This window comes from Schistocerca gregaria, unplaced genomic scaffold (assembly GCF_023897955.1).
Source record: "Schistocerca gregaria isolate iqSchGreg1 unplaced genomic scaffold, iqSchGreg1.2 ptg000653l, whole genome shotgun sequence".
NCBI lineage: Eukaryota > Metazoa > Arthropoda > Insecta > Orthoptera > Acrididae > Schistocerca > Schistocerca gregaria.
The window spans coordinates 547,830-566,785 of record NW_026062037.1 but is presented as its reverse complement, the minus strand read 5'-3'; the positions used below and the strand labels follow the sequence as shown (position 1 = coordinate 566,785).

General features: G+C 49.0%; 9 non-coding genes across 9 annotated transcripts; all 9 read left to right on the top strand.

The window, feature by feature from the left end:
- The first annotated feature begins 382 nt into the window (after nucleotides 1-382).
- Nucleotides 383-456, top strand: Trnaa-ggc (transfer RNA alanine (anticodon GGC)). The gene has a single exon. It is a non-coding gene; the product is annotated as a tRNA-Ala (tRNA).
- A 1,514-nt stretch (nucleotides 457-1,970) lies between these two features.
- Trnat-agu (transfer RNA threonine (anticodon AGU)) lies at nucleotides 1,971-2,044 on the top strand. The gene has a single exon. It is a non-coding gene; the product is annotated as a tRNA-Thr (tRNA).
- A 1,502-nt stretch (nucleotides 2,045-3,546) lies between these two features.
- Nucleotides 3,547-3,620, top strand: Trnaa-agc (transfer RNA alanine (anticodon AGC)). The gene has a single exon. It is a non-coding gene; the product is annotated as a tRNA-Ala (tRNA).
- A 1,503-nt stretch (nucleotides 3,621-5,123) lies between these two features.
- Nucleotides 5,124-5,197, top strand: Trnaa-ggc (transfer RNA alanine (anticodon GGC)). Its single transcript has one exon. It is a non-coding gene; the product is annotated as a tRNA-Ala (tRNA).
- A 3,079-nt stretch (nucleotides 5,198-8,276) lies between these two features.
- Nucleotides 8,277-8,350, top strand: Trnaa-agc (transfer RNA alanine (anticodon AGC)). Its single transcript has one exon. It is a non-coding gene; the product is annotated as a tRNA-Ala (tRNA).
- A 1,516-nt stretch (nucleotides 8,351-9,866) lies between these two features.
- Trnaa-agc (transfer RNA alanine (anticodon AGC)) lies at nucleotides 9,867-9,939 on the top strand. Its single transcript has one exon. It is a non-coding gene; the product is annotated as a tRNA-Ala (tRNA).
- Nucleotides 9,940-11,443: 1,504 nt separating this feature from the next.
- Trnaa-agc (transfer RNA alanine (anticodon AGC)) lies at nucleotides 11,444-11,517 on the top strand. Its single transcript has one exon. It is a non-coding gene; the product is annotated as a tRNA-Ala (tRNA).
- A 3,081-nt stretch (nucleotides 11,518-14,598) lies between these two features.
- Nucleotides 14,599-14,672, top strand: Trnaa-agc (transfer RNA alanine (anticodon AGC)). Its single transcript has one exon. It is a non-coding gene; the product is annotated as a tRNA-Ala (tRNA).
- A 3,080-nt stretch (nucleotides 14,673-17,752) lies between these two features.
- On the top strand, nucleotides 17,753-17,826 carry Trnaa-agc (transfer RNA alanine (anticodon AGC)). The gene has a single exon. It is a non-coding gene; the product is annotated as a tRNA-Ala (tRNA).
- The last annotated feature ends 1,130 nt before the right edge of the window (nucleotides 17,827-18,956 follow it).

Sequence of the window (18,956 nt, the reverse complement as noted above, 5' to 3'; positions counted from 1 at the left end):
AAACGCACGCAAGAAGTTGCAAAACCAGCGTCACAGACTGATATGATGTATACTGTCATAAGGAGAGCAAGATGTAAGTGTGAGGTCCGGCTGTTATTGTGGTGTCATCGAGTGCAGATCTGTCTTAGGTATCACGGTTTAACGTCATTGAAGGCTAGAGGTGGACAACACGTTCGTCTTACTCAGAGAGGTGTCTGAACTGTATTTTCGACGTTATGCGTACCACTTTCATTGTGGCCAACTACGATTCGATACACAATGCACGAAACCTGAAAGACACTCTCACTGATACATAGAGAGTAGTGTTTGTCTGCGGAATAATGGGAGTGCAAGGGTCTGTAACGTTGATATGACTGTATGTAGCACTATTAGTTATCGGGGGGGTGGGCGTAGCTCAGATGGTAGAGCGCTCGCTTGGCGTGCGAGAGGTACTGGGATCGATACCCAGCGCCTCCAGAATTTTTAACACACCTACATGCGCACCTTGCCATGCAAGTGGAATAATTCCCAACCGGCAGAGGTGTGTAGGCAGATACAAGCGAACGATTAGCATCCACAATTGGCGAGCGTGCTTTTATTCGTGCGCAGGAAGCACCCTCCTCCCACACCTACACTTAATTTAGAAACAGTACAAATGTTCCCATAAGATTCTCAAGCCTACGTCGGAATGATCTGCCTTGCGCCGATTTCACGTAAATCCCACTGCACGTTCCCATTCTTTGCGTCAGTCGGCTGCTACTGGTGTTGCTGGTTGTGACTGCTGATAACAGATGCCGTAGCAATCATTTCATGGAGTGAGTTGTATGTTTTGCGATAGTCTGTCTCTGACAAGGAAGCACAGGTGATATAGGTGCGAACACAGGAAGCTTGCAGCCCCTCGCTGCCTGCAGACACAGAGCAGTCACACTAGAAGAGCGGCCTAAGCCGTAGGCGAAATGTGCTCATTCGCTTTGGCGCGACGTCGAACTGTAAATAAGGCTGTCACTAGCGTGAGCGTTGCGTGAGCGTCGTGTAAAGTCGGAAAAGTCATCTGCATGGGTGATTGCCAAGTTTGGGGAGCGTTTCGTAGTACGATCAGTGCAATGGAGACGCGGAAACTTGTTGTGTCCCAGTGTTTTGCAGTTGGACGACAAGAGTTTTACACAGTAGCAAAGAGCGAGGCACTGAGTTGGCATGAACAATGGAGAGCACAATGGGGCTCGAGATGTGCTTGTTACCTCAGGTGCTGTGTGATTGTCGACAAGGAGTGAAATGGACCAATTTGTGACCGCCCTTTCAATTTAAGACTTTTAAAACAGACGGAATTTGCATTCATAATACCAGAGCATCGAAACTACTTGGAACTCTTGTGTATATGAACGTGTCCGCGCCTTTGTATTCTGGTACCTTCGCCGCTACAAACCAACCAACCATCGTGTCCGTGCACATCAGAGTCGCAAAGAATGGAGAATAGCCAGGCTAGATCGGGTGTGTAGCTGTAGCTCAGTTGGCAGATCGTTCGCTTAGCGTGTGAACGGTCTCGGGTTCAAGCCCCGGCTCCTCCATGTTTTGTGGTCAGTGCATGGTAAGTGTTGGTCGCGGCGAACATAAACGCACGCAAGAAGTTGCAAAACCAGCGTCACAGACTGATATGATGTATACTGTCATAAGGAGAGCAAGATGTATGTGTGGGGACCGGCTGTTATCGTGGTGTCATCGAGTGCAGATCTGTCTTAGGTATCACGGCTTAACGTCATTGAAGTCTAGAGGTGGACAACACGTTCGTCTTACTCAGAGCGGTGTCTGAACTCTATTTTCGACGTTATGCGTGCCACTTTCATTGTGGCCAACTACGATTCGATACAGAATGCACGAAACCTGAAAGACACTCTCACTGATACATAGAGAGTAGTGTTTGTCTGCGGAATAATGGGAGTGCAAGGGTCTGTAACGTTGATATGACTGTATGTAGCACTATTAGTTATCGGGGGGGTGGGCGTAGCTCAGATGGTAGAGCGCTCGCTTAGTGTGCGAGAGGTACTGGGATCGATACCCAGCGCCTCCATAATATTTAACACACCTACATGCGCACCTTGCCATGCAAGTGGAATAATTCCCAACCGGCAGAGGTGAGTAGGCAGATACAAGCGAACGATTAGCATCCACAATTGGCGAGCGCGCTTTTATTCGTGCGCAGGAATACCCTCCTCTTACACCTACACTTAATTTAGAAACAGTACAAATGTTCCCATAAGATTCTCAAGCCTACGTCGGAAAGATCTGCCTTGCGCCGATTTCACGTAAATCCCACTGCACGTTCCCATTCTTTGCGTCAGTCGGCTGCTACTGGTGTTGCTGGTTGTGACTGCTGATAACAGATGCCGTAGCAATCAATTCATGGAGTGAGTTGTATGTTTTGCGATAGTCTGTCTCTGACAAGGAAGCACAGGTGATATAGGTGCGAACACAGGAAGCTTGCAGCCTCTCGCTGCCTGCAGACACAGAGCAGCCACACTAGAAGAGCGGCCTAAGACGTAGGCGAAATGTGCTCATTCGCTTTGGCGCGACGTCGAACTATAAATAAGGCTGTCACTAGCGTGAGCGTCGTGTAAAGTCGGAAAAGTCATCTGCATGGGTGATTGCCAAGTTTGGGGAGCGTTTCGTAGTACGATCAGTGCAATGGGGACGCGGAAACTTGTTGTGTCCCAGTGTTTTGCAGTTGGACGACAAGAGTTTTACACAGTAACAAAGAGCGAGGCACTGAGTTGGCATGAACAATGGAGAGCACAATGGGGCTCGAGATGTGCTTGTTACCTCAGGTGCTGTGTGATTGTCGACAAGGAGTGAAATGGACCAATTTGTGACCGCCCTTTCAATTTAAGACGTTCAAAACAGACGGAATTTGCATTCGTAATACCAGAGCATCGAAACTACTTGGAACTCTTGTGTATATGAACGTGTCCGCGCCTTTGTATTCTGGTACCTTCGCCGCTACAAACCAACCAACCATCGTGTCCGTGCACATCAGAGTCGCAAAGAATGGAGAATAGCCAGGCTTGATCGGGTGTGTACCTGTAGCTCAGTTGGCAGATCGTTCGCTTAGCGTGTGAACGGTCTCGGGTTCAAGCCCCGGCTCCTCCATGTTTTGTGGTCAGTGCATGGTAAGTGTTGGTCGCGGCGAACATAAACGCACGCAAGAAGTTGCAAAACCAGCGTCACAGACTGATATGATGTATACTGTCATAAGGAGAGCAAGATGTATGTGTGGGGACCGGCTGTTATCGTGGTGTCATCGAGTGCAGATCTGTCTTAGGTATCACGGCTTAACGTCATTGAAGTCTAGAGGTGGACAACACGTTCGTCTTACTCAGAGCGGTGTCTGAACTCTATTTTCGACGTTATGCGTGCCACTTTCATTGTGGCCAACTACGATTCGATACAGAATGCACGAAACCTGAAAGACACTCTCACTGATACATAGAGAGTAGTGTTTGTCTGCGGAATAATGGGAGTGCAAGGGTCTGTAACGTTGATATGACTGTATGTAGCACTATTAGTTATCGGGGGGGTGGGCGTAGCTCAGATGGTAGAGCGCTCGCTTAGCGTGCGAGAGGTACTGGGATCGATACCCAGCGCCTCCAGAATTTTTAACACACCTACATGCGCACCTTGCCATGCAAGTGGAATAATTCCCAACCGGCAGAGGTGTGTAGGCAGATACAAGCGAACGATTAGCATCCACAATTGGCGAGCGTGCTTTTATTCGTGCGCAGGAAGCACCCTCCTCCCACAACTACACTTAATTTAGAAACAGTACAAATGTTCCCATAAGATCCTCAAGCCTACGTCGGAAAGATCTGCCTTGCGCCGATTTCACGTAAATCCCACATCACGTTCCCATTCTTTGCGTCAGTCGGCTGCTACTGGTGTTGCTGGTTGTGACTGCTGATAACAGATGCCGTAGCAATCAATTCATGGAGTGAGTTGTATGTTTTGCGATAGTCTGTCTCTGACAAGGAAGCACAGGTGATATAGGTGCGAACACAGGAAGCTTGCAGCCCCTCGCTGCCTGCAGACACAGAGCAGCCACACTAGAAGAGCGGCCTAAGCCGTAGGCGAAATGTGCTCATTCGCTTTGGCGCGACGTCGAACTATAAATAAGGCTGTCACTAGCGTGAGCCTCGTGTAAAGTCGGAAAAGTCATCTGCATGGGTGATTGCCAAGTTTGGGGAGCGTTTCGTAGTACGATCAGTGCAATGGGGACGCGGAAACTTGTTGTGTCCCAGTGTTTTGCAGTTGGACGACAAGAGTTTTACACAGTAGCAAAGAGCGAGGCACTGAGTTGGCATGAACAATGGAGAGCACAATGGGGCTCGAGATGTGCTTGTTACCTCAGGTGCTGTGTGATTGTCGACAAGGAGTGAAATGGACCAATTTGTGACCGCCCTTTCAATTTAAGACGTTCAAAACAGACGGAATTTGCATTCGTAATACCAGAGCATCGAAACTACTTGGAACTCTTGTGTATATGAACGTGTCCGCGCCTTTGTATTCTGGTACCTTCGCCGCTACAAACCAACCAACCATCGTGTCCGTGCACATCAGAGTCGCCAAGAATGGAGAATAGCCAGGGTTGGTCGTGTGTGTAGCTGTAGCTCAGTTGGCAGATAGTTCGCTTAGCGTGTGAACGGTCTCGGGTTCAAGCCCCGGCTTCTCCATGTTTTGTGGTCAGTGCATGGTAAGTGTTGGTCGCGGCGAACATAAACGCACGCAAGAAGTTGCAAAACCAGCGTCACAGACTGATATGATGTATACTGTCATAAGCAGAGCAAGATGTAAGTGTGAGGTCCGGCTGTTATCGTGGTGTCATCGAGTGCAGATCTGTCTTAGGTATCACGGTTTAACGTCATTGAAGGCTAGAGGTGGACAACACGTTCGTCTTACTCAGAGAGGTGTCTGAACTGTATTTTCGACGTTATGCGTACCACTTTCATTGTGGCCAACTACGATTCGATACACAATGCACGAAACCTGAAAGACACTCTCACTGATACATAGAGAGTAGTGTTTGTCTGCGGAATAATGGGAGTGCAAGGGTCTGTAACGTTGATATGACTGTATGTAGCACTATTAGTTATCGGGGGGGTGGGCGTAGCTCAGATGGTAGAGCGCTCGCTTGGCGTGCGAGAGGTACTGGGATCGATACCCAGCGCCTCCAGAATTTTTAACACACCTACATGCGCACCTTGCCATGCAAGTGGAATAATTCCCAACCGGCAGAGGTGTGTAGGCAGATACAAGCGAACGATTAGCATCCACAATTGGCGAGCGTGCTTTTATTCGTGCGCAGGAAGCACCCTCCTCCCACACCTACACTTAATTTAGAAACAGTACAAATGTTCCCATAAGATTCTCAAGCCTACGTCGGAAAGATCTGCCTTGCGCCGATTTCACGTAAATCCCAATGCACGTTCCCATTCTTTGCGTCAGTCGGCTGCTACTGGTGTTGCTGGTTGTGACTGCTGATAACAGATGCCGTAGCAATCAATTCATGGAGTGAGTTGTATGTTTTGCGATAGTCTGTCTCTGACAAGGAAGCACAGGTGATATAGGTGCGAACACAGGAAGCTTGCAGCCTCTCGCTGCCTGCAGACACAGAGCAGCCACACTAGAAGAGCGGCCTAAGACGTAGGCGAAATGTGCTCATTCGCTTTGGCGCGACGTCGAACTAAAAATAAGGCTATCACTAGCGTGAGCGTCGTGTAAAGTCGGAAAAGTCATCTGCATGGGTGATTGCCAAGTTTGGGGAGCGTTTCGTAGTACGATCAGTGCAATGGAGACGCGGAAACTTGTTGTGTCCCAGTGTTTTGCAGTTGGACGACAAGAGTTTTACACAGTAGCAAAGAGCGAGGCACTGAGTTGGCATGAACAATGGAGAGCACAATGGGGCTCGAGATGTGCTTGTTACCTCAGGTGCTGTGTGATTGTCGACAAGGAGTGAAATGGACCAATTTGTGACCGCCCTTTCAATTTAAGACGTTTAAAACAGACGGAATTTGCATTCGTAATACCAGAGCATCGAAACTACTTGGAACTCTTGTGTATATGAACGTGTCCGCGCCTTTGTATTCTGGTACCTTCGCCGCTACAAACCAACCAACCATCGTGTCCGTGCACATCAGAGTCGCAAAGAATGGAGAATAGCCAGGCTTGATCGGGTGTGTAGCTGTAGCTCAGTTGGCAGATCGTTCGCTTAGCGTGTGAACGGTCTCGGGTTCAAGCCCCGGCTCCTCCATGTTTTGTGGTCAGTGCATGGTAAGTGTTGGTCGCGGCGAACATAAACGCACGCAAGAAGTTGCAAAACCAGCGTCACAGACTGATATGATGTATACTGTCATAAGGAGAGCAAGATGTATGTGTGGGGACCGGCTGTTATCGTGGTGTCATCGAGTGCAGATCTGTCTTAGGTATCACGGCTTAACGTCATTGAAGTCTAGAGGTGGACAACACGTTCGTCTTACTCAGAGCGGTGTCTGAACTCTATTTTCGACGTTATGCGTGCCACTTTCATTGTGGCCAACTACGATTCGATACAGAATGCACGAAACCTGAAAGACACTCTCACTGATACATAGAGAGTAGTGTTTGTCTGCGGAATAATGGGAGTGCAAGGGTCTGTAACGTTGATATGACTGTATGTAGCACTATTAGTTATCGGGGGGGTGGGCGTAGCTCAGATGTTAGAGCGCTCGCTTAGTGTGCGAGAGGTACTGGGATCGATACCCAGCGCCTCCAGAATTTTTAACACACCTACATGCGCACCTTGCCATGCAAGTGGAATAATTCCCAACCGGCAGAGGTGTGTAGGCAGATACAAGCGAACGATTAGCATCCACAATTGGCGAGCGTGCTTTTATTCGTGCGCAGGAATACCCTCCTCTTACACCTACACTTAATTTAGAAACAGTACAAATGTTCCCATAAGATTCTCAAGCCTACGTCGGAAAGATCTGCCTTGCGCCGATTTCACGTAAATCCCACTGCACGTTCCCATTCTTTGCGTCAGTCGGCTGCTACTGGTGTTGCTGGTTGTGACTGCTGATAACAGATGCCGTAGCAATCAATTCATGGAGTGAGTTGTATGTTTTGCGATAGTCTGTCTCTGACAAGGAAGCACAGGTGATATAGGTGCGAACACAGGAAGCTTGCAGCCTCTCGCTGCCTGCAGACACAGAGCAGCCACACTAGAAGAGCGGCCTAAGACGTAGGCGAAATGTGCTCATTCGCTTTGGCGCGACGTCGAACTATAAATAAGGCTGTCACTAGCGTGAGCGTCGTGTAAAGTCGGAAAAGTCATCTGCATGGGTGATTGCCAAGTTTGGGGAGCGTTTCGTAGTACGATCAGTGCAATGGGGACGCGGAAACTTGTTGTGTCCCAGTGTTTTGCAGTTGGACGACAAGAGTTTTACACAGTAGCAAAGAGCGAGGCACTGAGTTGGCATGAACAATGGAGAGCACAATGGGGCTCGAGATGTGCTTGTTACCTCAGGTGCTGTGTGATTGTCGACAAGGAGTGAAATGGACCAATTTGTGACCGCCCTTTCAATTTAAGACGTTCAAAACAGACGGAATTTGCATTCGTAATACCAGAGCATCGAAACTACTTGGAACTCTTGTGTATATGAACGTGTCCGCGCCTTTGTATTCTGGTACCTTCGCCGCTACAAACCAACCAACCATCGTGTCCGTGCACATCAGAGTCGCAAAGAATGGAGAATAGCTAGGCTTGATCGGGTGTGTAGCTGTAGCTCAGTTGGCAGATCGTTCGCTTAGCGTGTGAACGGTCTCGGGTTCAAGCCCCGGCTCCTCCATGTTTTGTGGTCAGTGCATGGTAAGTGTTGGTCGCGGCGAACATAAACGCACGCAAGAAGTTGCAAAACCAGCGTCACAGACTGATATGATGTATACTGTCATAAGGAGAGCAAGATGTATGTGTGGGGACCGGCTGTTATCGTGGTGTCATCGAGTGCAGATCTGTCTTAGGTATCAAGGCTTAACGTCATTGAAGTCTAGAGGTGGACAACACGTTCGTCTTACTCAGAGCGGTGTCTGAACTCTATTTTCGACGTTATGCGTGCCACTTTCATTGTGGCCAACTACGATTCGATACAGAATGCACGAAACCTGAAAGACACTCTCACTGATACATAGAGAGTAGTGTTTGTCTGCGGAATAATGGGAGTGCAAGGGTCTGTAACGTTGATATGACTGTATGTAGCACTATTAGTTATCGGGGGGGTGGGCGTAGCTCAGATGGTAGAGCGCTCGCTTAGCGTGCGAGAGGTACTGGGATCGATACCCAGCGCCTCCAGAATTTTTAACACACCTACATGCGCACCTTGCCATGCAAGTGGAATAATTCCCAACCGGCAGAGGTGTGTAGGCAGATACAAGCGAACGATTAGCATCCACAATTGGCGAGCGTGCTTTTATTCGTGCGCAGGAAGCACCCTCCTCCCACACCTACACTTAATTTAGAAACAGTACAAATGTTCCCATAAGATTCTCAAGCCTACGTCGGAAAGATCTGCCTTGCGCCGATTTCACGTAAATCCCACTGCACGTTCCCATTCTTTGCGTCAGTCGGCTGCTACTGGTGTTGCTGGTTGTGACTGCTGATAACAGATGCCGTAGCAATCAATTCATGGAGTGAGTTGTATGTTTTGCGATAGTCTGTCTCTGACAAGGAAGCACAGGTGATATAGGTGCGAACACAGGAAGCTTGCAGCCTCTCGCTGCCTGCAGACACAGAGCAGCCACACTAGAAGAGCGGCCTAAGACGTAGGCGAAATGTGCTCATTCGCTTTGGCGCGACGTCGAACTATAAATAAGGCTATCACTAGCGTGAGCGTCGTGTAAAGTCGGAAAAGTCATCTGCATGGGTGATTGCCAAGTTTGGGGAGCGTTTCGTAGTACGATCAGTGCAATGGGGACGCGGAAACTTGTTGTGTCCCAGTGTTTTGCAGTTGGACGACAAGAGTTTTACACAGTAGCAAAGAGCGAGGCACTGAGTTGGCATGAACAATGGAGAGCACAATGGGGCTCGAGATGTGCTTGTTACCTCAGGTGCTGTGTGATTGTCGACAAGGAGTGAAATGGACCAATTTGTGACCGCCCTTCCAATTTAAGACGTTCAAAACAGACGGAATTTGCATTCGTAATACCAGAGCATCGAAACTACTTGGAACTCTTGTGTATATGAACGTGTCCGCGCCTTTGTATTCTGGTACCTTCGCCGCTACAAACCAACCAACCATCGTGTCCGTGTACATCAGAGTTGCAAAGAATGGAGAATAGCCAGGCTTGGTTGCGTGTGTAGCTGTAGCTCAGTTGGCAGATCGTTCGCTTAGCGTGTGAACGGTCTCGGGTTCAAGCCCCGGCTCCTCGATGTTTTGTGGTCAGTGCATGGTAAGTGTTGGTCGCGGCGAACATAAACGCACGCAAGAAGTTGCAAAACCAGCGTCACAGACTGATATGATGTATAATGTCATAAGGAGAGCAAGATGTAAGTGTGGGGACCGGCTGTTACCGTGGTGTCATGGAGTACAGATCTGTCTTAGGTATCACAGCTTAACGTCATTGAAGTCTAGAGGTGGACAACACGTTCGTCTTACTCAGAGCGGTGTCTGAACTCTATTTTCGACGTTATGCGTGCCACTTTCATTGTGGCAAACTACGATTCGATACAGAATGCACGAAACCTGAAAGACACTGTCACTGATACATAGAGAGTAGTGTTTGTCTGCGGAATAATGGGAGTGCAAGGGTCTGTAACGTTGATATGACTGTATGTAGCACTACTTGTTTTCGGGGGGGGGGGGGGGGGGGGGGGCGTAGCTCAGATGGTAGAGCGCTCGCTTAGCGTGCGGGAGGTACTGGGATCGATACCCAGCGCCTCCAGAATTTTTAACACACCTACATGCGCACCTTGCCATGCAAGTGGAATAATTCCCAACCGGCAGAGGTGTGTAGGCAGATACAAGCGAACGATTAGCATCCACAATTGGCGAGCGTGCTTTTATTCGTGCGCAGGAAGCACCCTCCTCCCACACCTACACTTAATTTAGAAACAGTACAAATGTTCCCATAAGATTCTCAAGCCTACGTCGGAAAGATCTGCCTTGCGCCGATTTCACGTAAATCCCACTGCACGTTCCCATTCTTTGCGTGCAGTCGGCTGCTACTGGTGTTGCTGGTTGTGACTGCTGATAACAGATGCCGTAGCAATCAATTCATGGAGTGAGTTGTATGTTTTGCGATAGTCTGTCTCTGACAAGGAAGCACAGGTGATATAGGTGCGAACACAGGAAGCTTGCAGCCCCTCGCTGCCTGCAGACACAGAGCAGCCACACTAGAAGAACGGCCTAAGCCGTAGGCGAAATGTGCTCATTCGCTTTGGCGCGACGTCGAACTATAAATAAGGCTCTCACTAGCGTGAGCGTCGTGTAAAGTCGGAAAAGTCATCTGCATGAGTGATTGCCAAGTTTGGGGAGCGTTTCGTAGTACGATCAGTGCAATGGGGACGCGGAAACTTGTTGTGTCCCAGTGTTTTGCAGTTGGACGACAAGAGTTTTACACAGTAGCAAAGAGCGAGGCACTGAGTTGGCATGAACAATGGAGAGCACAATGGGGCTCGAGATGTGCTTGTTACCTCAGGTGCTGTGTGATTGTCGACAAGGAGTGAAATGGACCAATTTGTGACCGCCCTTTCAATTTAAGACGTTCAAAACAGACGGAATTTGCATTCGTAATACCAGAGCATCGAAACTACTTGGAACTCTTGTGTATATGAACGTGTCCGCGCCTTTGTATTCTGGTACCTTCGCCGTTACAAACCAACCAACCATCGTGTCCGTGCACATCAGAGTCGCAAAGAATGGAGAATAGCCAGGCTTGATCGGGTGTGTAGCTGTAGCTCAGTTGGCAGATCGTTCGCTTAGCGTGTGAACGGTCTCGGGTTCAAGCCCTGGCTCCTCCATGTTTTGTGGTCAGTGCATGGTAAGTGTTGGTCGCGGCGAACATAAACGCACGCAAGAAGTTGCAAAACCAGCGTCACAGACTGATATGATGTATACTGTCATAAGGAGAGCAAGATGTATGTGTGGGGACCGGCTGTTATCGTGGTGTCATCGAGTGCAGATCTGTCTTAGGTATCACGGCTTAACGTCATTGAAGTCTAGAGGTGGACAACACGTTCGTCTTACTCAGAGCGGTGTCTGAACTCTATTTTCGACGTTATGCGTGCCACTTTCATTGTGGCCAACTACGATTCGATACAGAATGCACGAAACCTGAAAGACACTCTCACTGATACATAGAGAGTAGTGTTTGTCTGCGGAATAATGGGAGTGCAAGGGTCTGTAACGTTGATATGACTGTATGTAGCACTATTAGTTATCGGGGGGGTGGGCGTAGCTCAGATGGTAGAGCGCTCGCTTAGCGTGCGAGAGGTACTGGGATCGATACCCAGCGCCTCCAGAATTTTTAACACACCTACATGCGCACCTTGCCATGCAAGTGGAATAATTCCCAACCGGCAGAGGTGTGTAGGCAGATACAAGCGAACGATTAGCATCCACAATTGGCGAGCGTGCTTTTATTCGTGCGCAGGAAGCACCCTCCTCCCACACCTACACTTAATTTAGAAACAGTACAAATGTTCCCATAAGATTCTCAAGCCTACGTCGGAAAGATCTGCCTTGCGCCGATTTCACGTAAATCCCACTGCACGTTCCCATTCTTTGCGTCAGTCGGCTGCTACTGGTGTTGCTGGTTGTGACTGCTGATAACAGATGCCGTAGCAATCAATTCATGGAGTGAGTTGTATGTTTTGCGATAGTCTGTCTCTGACAAGGAAGCACAGGTGATATAGGTGCGAACACAGGAAGCTTGCAGCCTCTCGCTGCCTGCAGACACAGAGCAGCCACACTAGAAGAGCGGCCTAAGACGTAGGCGAAATGTGCTCATTCGCTTTGGCGCGACGTCGAACTATAAATAAGGCTATCACTAGCGTGAGCGTCGTGTAAAGTCGGAAAAGTCATCTGCATGGGTGATTGCCAAGTTTGGGGAGCGTTTCGTAGTACGATCAGTGCAATGGGGACGCGGAAACTTGTTGTGTCCCAGTGTTTTGCAGTTGGACGACAAGAGTTTTACACAGTAGCAAAGAGCGAGGCACTGAGTTGGCATGAACAATGGAGAGCACAATGGGGCTCGAGATGTGCTTGTTACCTCAGGTGCTGTGTGATTGTCGACAAGGAGTGAAATGGACCAATTTGTGACCGCCCTTTCAATTTAAGACGTTCAAAACAGACGGAATTTGCATTCGTAATACCAGAGCATCGAAACTACTTGGAACTCTTGTGTATATGAACGTGTCCGCGCCTTTGTATTCTGGTACCTTCGCCGCTACAAACCAACCAACCATCGTGTCCGTGCACATCAGAGTCGCAAAGAATGGAGAATAGCCAGGCTTCGTCGTGTGTGTAGCTGTAGCTCAGTTGGCAGATCGTTCGCTTAGCGTGTGAACGGTCTCGGGTTCAAGCCCCGGCTCCTCGATGTTTTGTGGTCAGTGCATGGTAAGTGTTGGTCGCGGCGAACATAAACGCACGCAAGAAGTAGCAAAACCAGCGTCACAGACTGATATGATGTATACTGTCATAAGGAGAGCAAGATGTATGTGTGGGGACCGGCTGTTATCGTGGTGTCATCGAGTGCAGATCTGTCTTAGGTATCACGGCTTAACGTCATTGAAGTCTAGAGAAGGGACAACACGTTCGTCTTACTCAGAGCGGTGTCTGAACTCTATTTTCGACGTTATGCGTGCCACTTTCATTGTGGCCAACTACGATTCGATACAGAATGCACGAAACCTGAAAGACACTCTCACTGATACATAGAGAGTAGTGTTTGTCTGCGGAATAATGGGAGTGCAAGGGTCTGTAACGTTGATATGACTGTATGTAGCACTATTAGTTATCGGGGGGGTGGGCGTAGCTCAGATGGTAGGGCGCTCGCTTAGCGTGCGAGAGGTACTGGGATCGATACCCAGCGCCTCCAGAATTTTTAACACACCTACATGCGCACCTTGCCATGCAAGTGGAATAATTCCCAACCGGCAGAGGTGTGTAGGCAGATACAAGCGAACGATTAGCATCCACAATTGGCGAGCGTGCTTTTATTCGTGCGCAGGAATACCCTCCTCCCACACCTACACTTAATTTAGAAACAGTACAAATGTTCCCATAAGATTCTCAAGCCTACGTCGGAAAGATCTGCCTTGCGCCGATTTCACGTAAATCCCACTGCACGTTCCCATTCTTTGCGTGCAGTCGGCTGCTACTGGTGTTGCTGGATGTGACTGCTGATAACAGATGCCGTAGCAATCAAATCATGGAGTGAGTTGTATGTTTTGCGATAGTCTGTCTCTGACAAGGAAGCACAGGTGATATAGGTGCGAACACAGGAAGCTTGCAGCCCCTCGCTGCCTGCAGACACAAAGCAGCCACACTAGCAGAGCGGCCTAAGCCGTAGGCGAAATGTGCTCATTCGCTTTGGCGCGACGTCGAACTATAAATAAGGCTGTCACTAGCGTGAGCGTCGTGTAAAGTCGGAAAAGTCATCTGCATGGGTGATTGCCAAGTTTGGGGAGCGTTTCGTAGTACGATCAGTGCAATGGGGACGCGGAAACTTGTTGTGTCCCAGTGTTTTGCAGTTGGACGACAAGAGTTTTACACAGTAGCAAAGAGCGAGGCACTGAGTTGGCATGAACAATGGAGAGCACAATGGGGCTCGAGATGTGCTTGTTACCTCAGGTGCTGTGTGATTGTCGACAAGGAGTGAAATGGACCAATTTGTGACCGCCCTTCCAATTTAAGACGTTCAAAACAGACGGAATTTGCATTCGTAATACCAGAGCATCGAAACTACTTGGAACTCTTGTGTATATGAAGGTGTCCGCGCCTTTGTGTTCTGGTACCTTCGCCGCTACAAACCAACCAACCATCGTGTCCGTGTACATCAGAGTTGCAAAGAATGGAGAATAGCCAGGCTTGGTTGCGTGTGTAGCTGTAGCTCAGTTGGCAGATCGTTCGCTTAGCGTGTGAACGGTCTCGGGTTCAAGCCCCGGCTCCTCGATGTTTTGTGGTCAGTGCATGGTAAGTGTTGGTCGCGGCGAACATAAACGCACGCAAGAAGTTGCAAAACCAGCGTCACAGACTGATATGATGTATAATGTCATAAGGAGAGCAAGATGTAAGTGTGGGGACCGGCTGTTACCGTGGTGTCATCGAGTACAGATCTGTCTTAGGTATCACGGCTTAACGTCATTGAAGTCTAGAGGTGGACAACACGTTCGTCTTACTCAGAGCGGTGTCTGAACTCTATTTTCGACGTTATGCGTGCCACTTTCATTGTGGCCAACTACGATTCGATACAGAATGCACGAAACCTGAAAGACACTCTCACTGATACATAGAGAGTAGTGTTTGTCTGCGGAATAATGGGAGTGCAAGGGTCTGTAACGTTGATATGACTGTATGTAGCACTATTAGTTATCGGGGGGGTGGGCGTAGCTCAGATGGTAGAGCGCTCGCTTAGCGTGCGAGAGGTACTGGGATCGATACCCAGCGCCTCCAGAATTTTTAACACACCTACATGCGCACCTTGCCATGCAAGTGGAATAATTCCCAACCGGCAGAGGTGTGTAGGCAGATACAAGCGAACGATTAGCATCCACAATTGGCGAGCGTGCTTTTATTCGTGCGCAGGAAGCACCCTCCTCCCACACCTACACTTAATTTAGAAACAGTACAAATGTTCCCATAAGATTCTCAAGCCTACGTCGGAAAGATCTGCCTTGCGCCGATTTCACGTAAATCCCACTGCACGTTCCCATTCTTTGCGTCAGTCGGCTGCTACTGGTGTTGCTGGTTGTGACTGCTGATAACAGATGCCGTAGCAATCAATTCATGGAGTGAGTTGTATGTTTTGCGATAGTCTGTCTCTGACAAGGAAGCACAGGTGATATAGGTGCGAACACAGGAAGCTTGCAGCCTCTCGCTGCCTGCAGACACAGAGCAGCCACACTAGAAGAGCGGCCTAAGACGTAGGCGAAATGTGCTCATTCGCTTTGGCGCGACGTCGAACTATAAATAAGGCTATCACTAGCGTGAGCGTCGTGTAAAGTCGGAAAAGTCATCTGCATGGGTGATTGCCAAGTTTGGGGAGCGTTTCGTAGTACGATCAGTGCAATGGGGACGCGGAAACTTGTTGTGTCCCAGTGTTTTGCAGTTGGACGACAAGAGTTTTACACAGTAGCAAAGAGCGAGGCACTGAGTTGGCATGAACAATGGAGAGCACAATGGGGCTCGAGATGTGCTTGTTACCTCAGGTGCTGTGTGATTGTCGACAAGGAGTGAAATGGACCAATTTGTGACCGCCCTTTCAATTTAAGACGTTCAAAACAGACGGAATTTGCATTCGTAATACCAGAGCATCGAAACTACTTGGAACTCTTGTGTATATGAACGTGTCCGCGCCTTTGTATTCTGGTACCTTCGCCGCTACAAACCAACCAACCATCGTGTCCGTGCACATCAGAGTCGCAAAGAATGGAGAATAGCCAGGCTTCGTCGTGTGTGTAGCTGTAGCTCAGTTGGCAGATCGTTCGCTTAGCGTGTGAACGGTCTCGGGTTCAAGCCCCGGCTCCTCGATGTTTTGTGGTCAGTGCATGGTAAGTGTTGGTCGCGGCGAACATAAACGCACGCAAGAAGTAGCAAAACCAGCGTCACAGACTGATATGATGTATACTGTCATAAGGAGAGCAAGATGTATGTGTGGGGACCGGCTGTTATCGTGGTGTCATCGAGTGCAGATCTGTCTTAGGTATCACGGCTTAACGTCATTGAAGTCTAGAGAAGGGACAACACGTTCGTCTTACTCAGAGCGGTGTCTGAACTCTATTTTCGACGTTATGCGTGCCACTTTCATTGTGGCCAACTACGATTCGATACAGAATGCACGAAACCTGAAAGACACTCTCACTGATACATAGAGAGTAGTGTTTGTCTGCGGAATAATGGGAGTGCAAGGGTCTGTAACGTTGATATGACTGTATGTAGCACTATTAGTTATCGGGGGGGTGGGCGTAGCTCAGATGGTAGGGCGCTCGCTTAGCGTGCGAGAGGTACTGGGATCGATACCCAGCGCCTCCAGAATTTTTAACACACCTACATGCGCACCTTGCCATGCAAGTGGAATAATTCCCAACCGGCAGAGGTGTGTAGGCAGATACAAGCGAACGATTAGCATCCACAATTGGCGAGCGTGCTTTTATTCGTGCGCAGGAATACCCTCCTCCCACACCTACACTTAATTTAGAAACAGTACAAATGTTCCCATAAGATTCTCAAGCCTACGTCGGAAAGATCTGCCTTGCGCCGATTTCACGTAAATCCCACTGCACGTTCCCATTCTTTGCGTGCAGTCGGCTGCTACTGGTGTTGCTGGATGTGACTGCTGATAACAGATGCCGTAGCAATCAAATCATGGAGTGAGTTGTATGTTTTGCGATAGTCTGTCTCTGACAAGGAAGCACAGGTGATATAGGTGCGAACACAGGAAGCTTGCAGCCCCTCGCTGCCTGCAGACACAAAGCAGCCACACTAGCAGAGCGGCCTAAGCCGTAGGCGAAATGTGCTCATTCGCTTTGGCGCGACGTCGAACTATAAATAAGGCTGTCACTAGCGTGAGCGTCGTGTAAAGTCGGAAAAGTCATCTGCATGGGTGATTGCCAAGTTTGGGGAGCGTTTCGTAGTACGATCAGTGCAATGGGGACGCGGAAACTTGTTGTGTCCCAGTGTTTTGCAGTTGGACGACAAGAGTTTTACACAGTAGCAAAGAGCGAGGCACTGAGTTGGCATGAACAATGGAGAGCACAATGGGGCTCGAGATGTGCTTGTTACCTCAGGTGCTGTGTGATTGTCGACAAGGAGTGAAATGGACCAATTTGTGACCGCCCTTCCAATTTAAGACGTTCAAAACAGACGGAATTTGCATTCGTAATACCAGAGCATCGAAACTACTTGGAACTCTTGTGTATATGAAGGTGTCCGCGCCTTTGTATTCTGGTACCTTCGCCGCTACAAACCAACCAACCATCGTGTCCGTGTACATCAGAGTTGCAAAGAATGGAGAATAGCCAGGCTTGGTTGCGTGTGTAGCTGTAGCTCAGTTGGCAGATCGTTCGCTTAGCGTGTGAACGGTCTCGGGTTCAAGCCCCGGCTCCTCGATGTTTTGTGGTCAGTGCATGGTAAGTGTTGGTCGCGGCGAACATAAACGCACGCAAGAAGTTGCAAAACCAGCGTCACAGACTGATATGATGTATAATGTCATAAGGAGAGCAAGATGTAAGTGTGGGGACCGGCTGTTACCGTGGTGTCATCGAGTACAGATCTGTCTTAGGTATCACGGCTTAACGTCATTGAAGTCTAGAGGTGGACAACACGTTCGTCTTACTCAGAGCGGTGTCTGAACTCTATTTTCGACGTTATGCGTGCCACTTTCATTGTGGCAAACTACGATTCGATACAGAATGCACGAAACCTGAAAGACACTGTCACTGATACATAGAGAGTAGTGTTTGTCTGCGGAATAATGGGAGTGCAAGGGTCTGTAACGTTGATATGACTGTATGTAGCACTACTAGTTTTCGGGGGGTGGGCGTAGCTCAGATGGTAGAGCGCTCGCTTAGCGTGCGAGAGGTACTGGGATCGATACCCAGCGCCTCCAGAATTTTTAACACACCTACATGCGCACCTTGCCATGCAAGTGGAATAATTCCCAACCGGCAGAGGTGTGTAGGCAGATACAAGCGAACGATTAGCATCCACAATTGGCGAGCGTGCTTTTATTCGTGCGCAGGAAGCACCCTCCTCCCACACCTACACTTAATTTAGAAACAGTACAAATGTTCCCATAAGATTCTCAAGCCTACGTCGGAAAGATCTGCCTTGCGCCGATTTCACGTAAATCCCACTGCACGTTCCCATTCTTTGCGTGCAGTCGGCTGCTACTGGTGTTGCTGGTTGTGACTGCTGATAACAGATGCCGTAGCAATCAATTCATGGAGTGAGTTGTATGTTTTGCGATAGTCTGTCTCTGACAAGGAAGCACAGGTGATATAGGTGCGAACACAGGAAGCTTGCAGCCCCTCGCTGCCTGCAGACACAGAGCAGCCACACTAGAAGAGCGGCCTAAGCCGTAGGCGAAATGTGCTCATTCGCTTTGGCGCGACGTCGAACTATAAATAAGGCTCTCACTAGCGTGAGCGTCGTGTAAAGTCGGAAAAGTCATCTGCATGGGTGATTGCCAAGTTTGGGGAGCGTTTCGTAGTACGATCAGTGCAATGGGGACGCGGAAACTTGTTGTGTCCCAGTGTTTTGCAGTTGGACGACAAGAGTTTTACACAGTAGCAAAGAGCGAGGCACTGAGTTGGCATGAACAATGGAGAGCACAATGGGGCTCGAGATGTGCTTGTTACCTCTGGTGCTGCGTGATTGTCGACAAGGAGTGAAATGGACCAATTTGTGACCGCCCTTTCAATTTAAGACGTTCAAAACAGACGGAATTTGCATTCGTAATACCAGAGCATCGAAACTACTTGGAACACTTGTGTATATGAAGGTGTCCGCGCCTTTGTATTCTGGTACCTTCGCCGCTACAAACCAACCAACCATCGTGTCCGTCCACATCAGACTTGCAAAGAATGGAGAATAGCCAGGCTTGGTCGTGTGTGTAGCTGTAGCTCAGTTGGCAGATCGTTCGCTTAGCGTGTGAACGGTCTCGGGTTCAAGCCCCGGCTCCTCGATGTTTTGTGGTCAGTGCATGGTAAGTGTTGGTCGCGGCGAACATAAACGCAC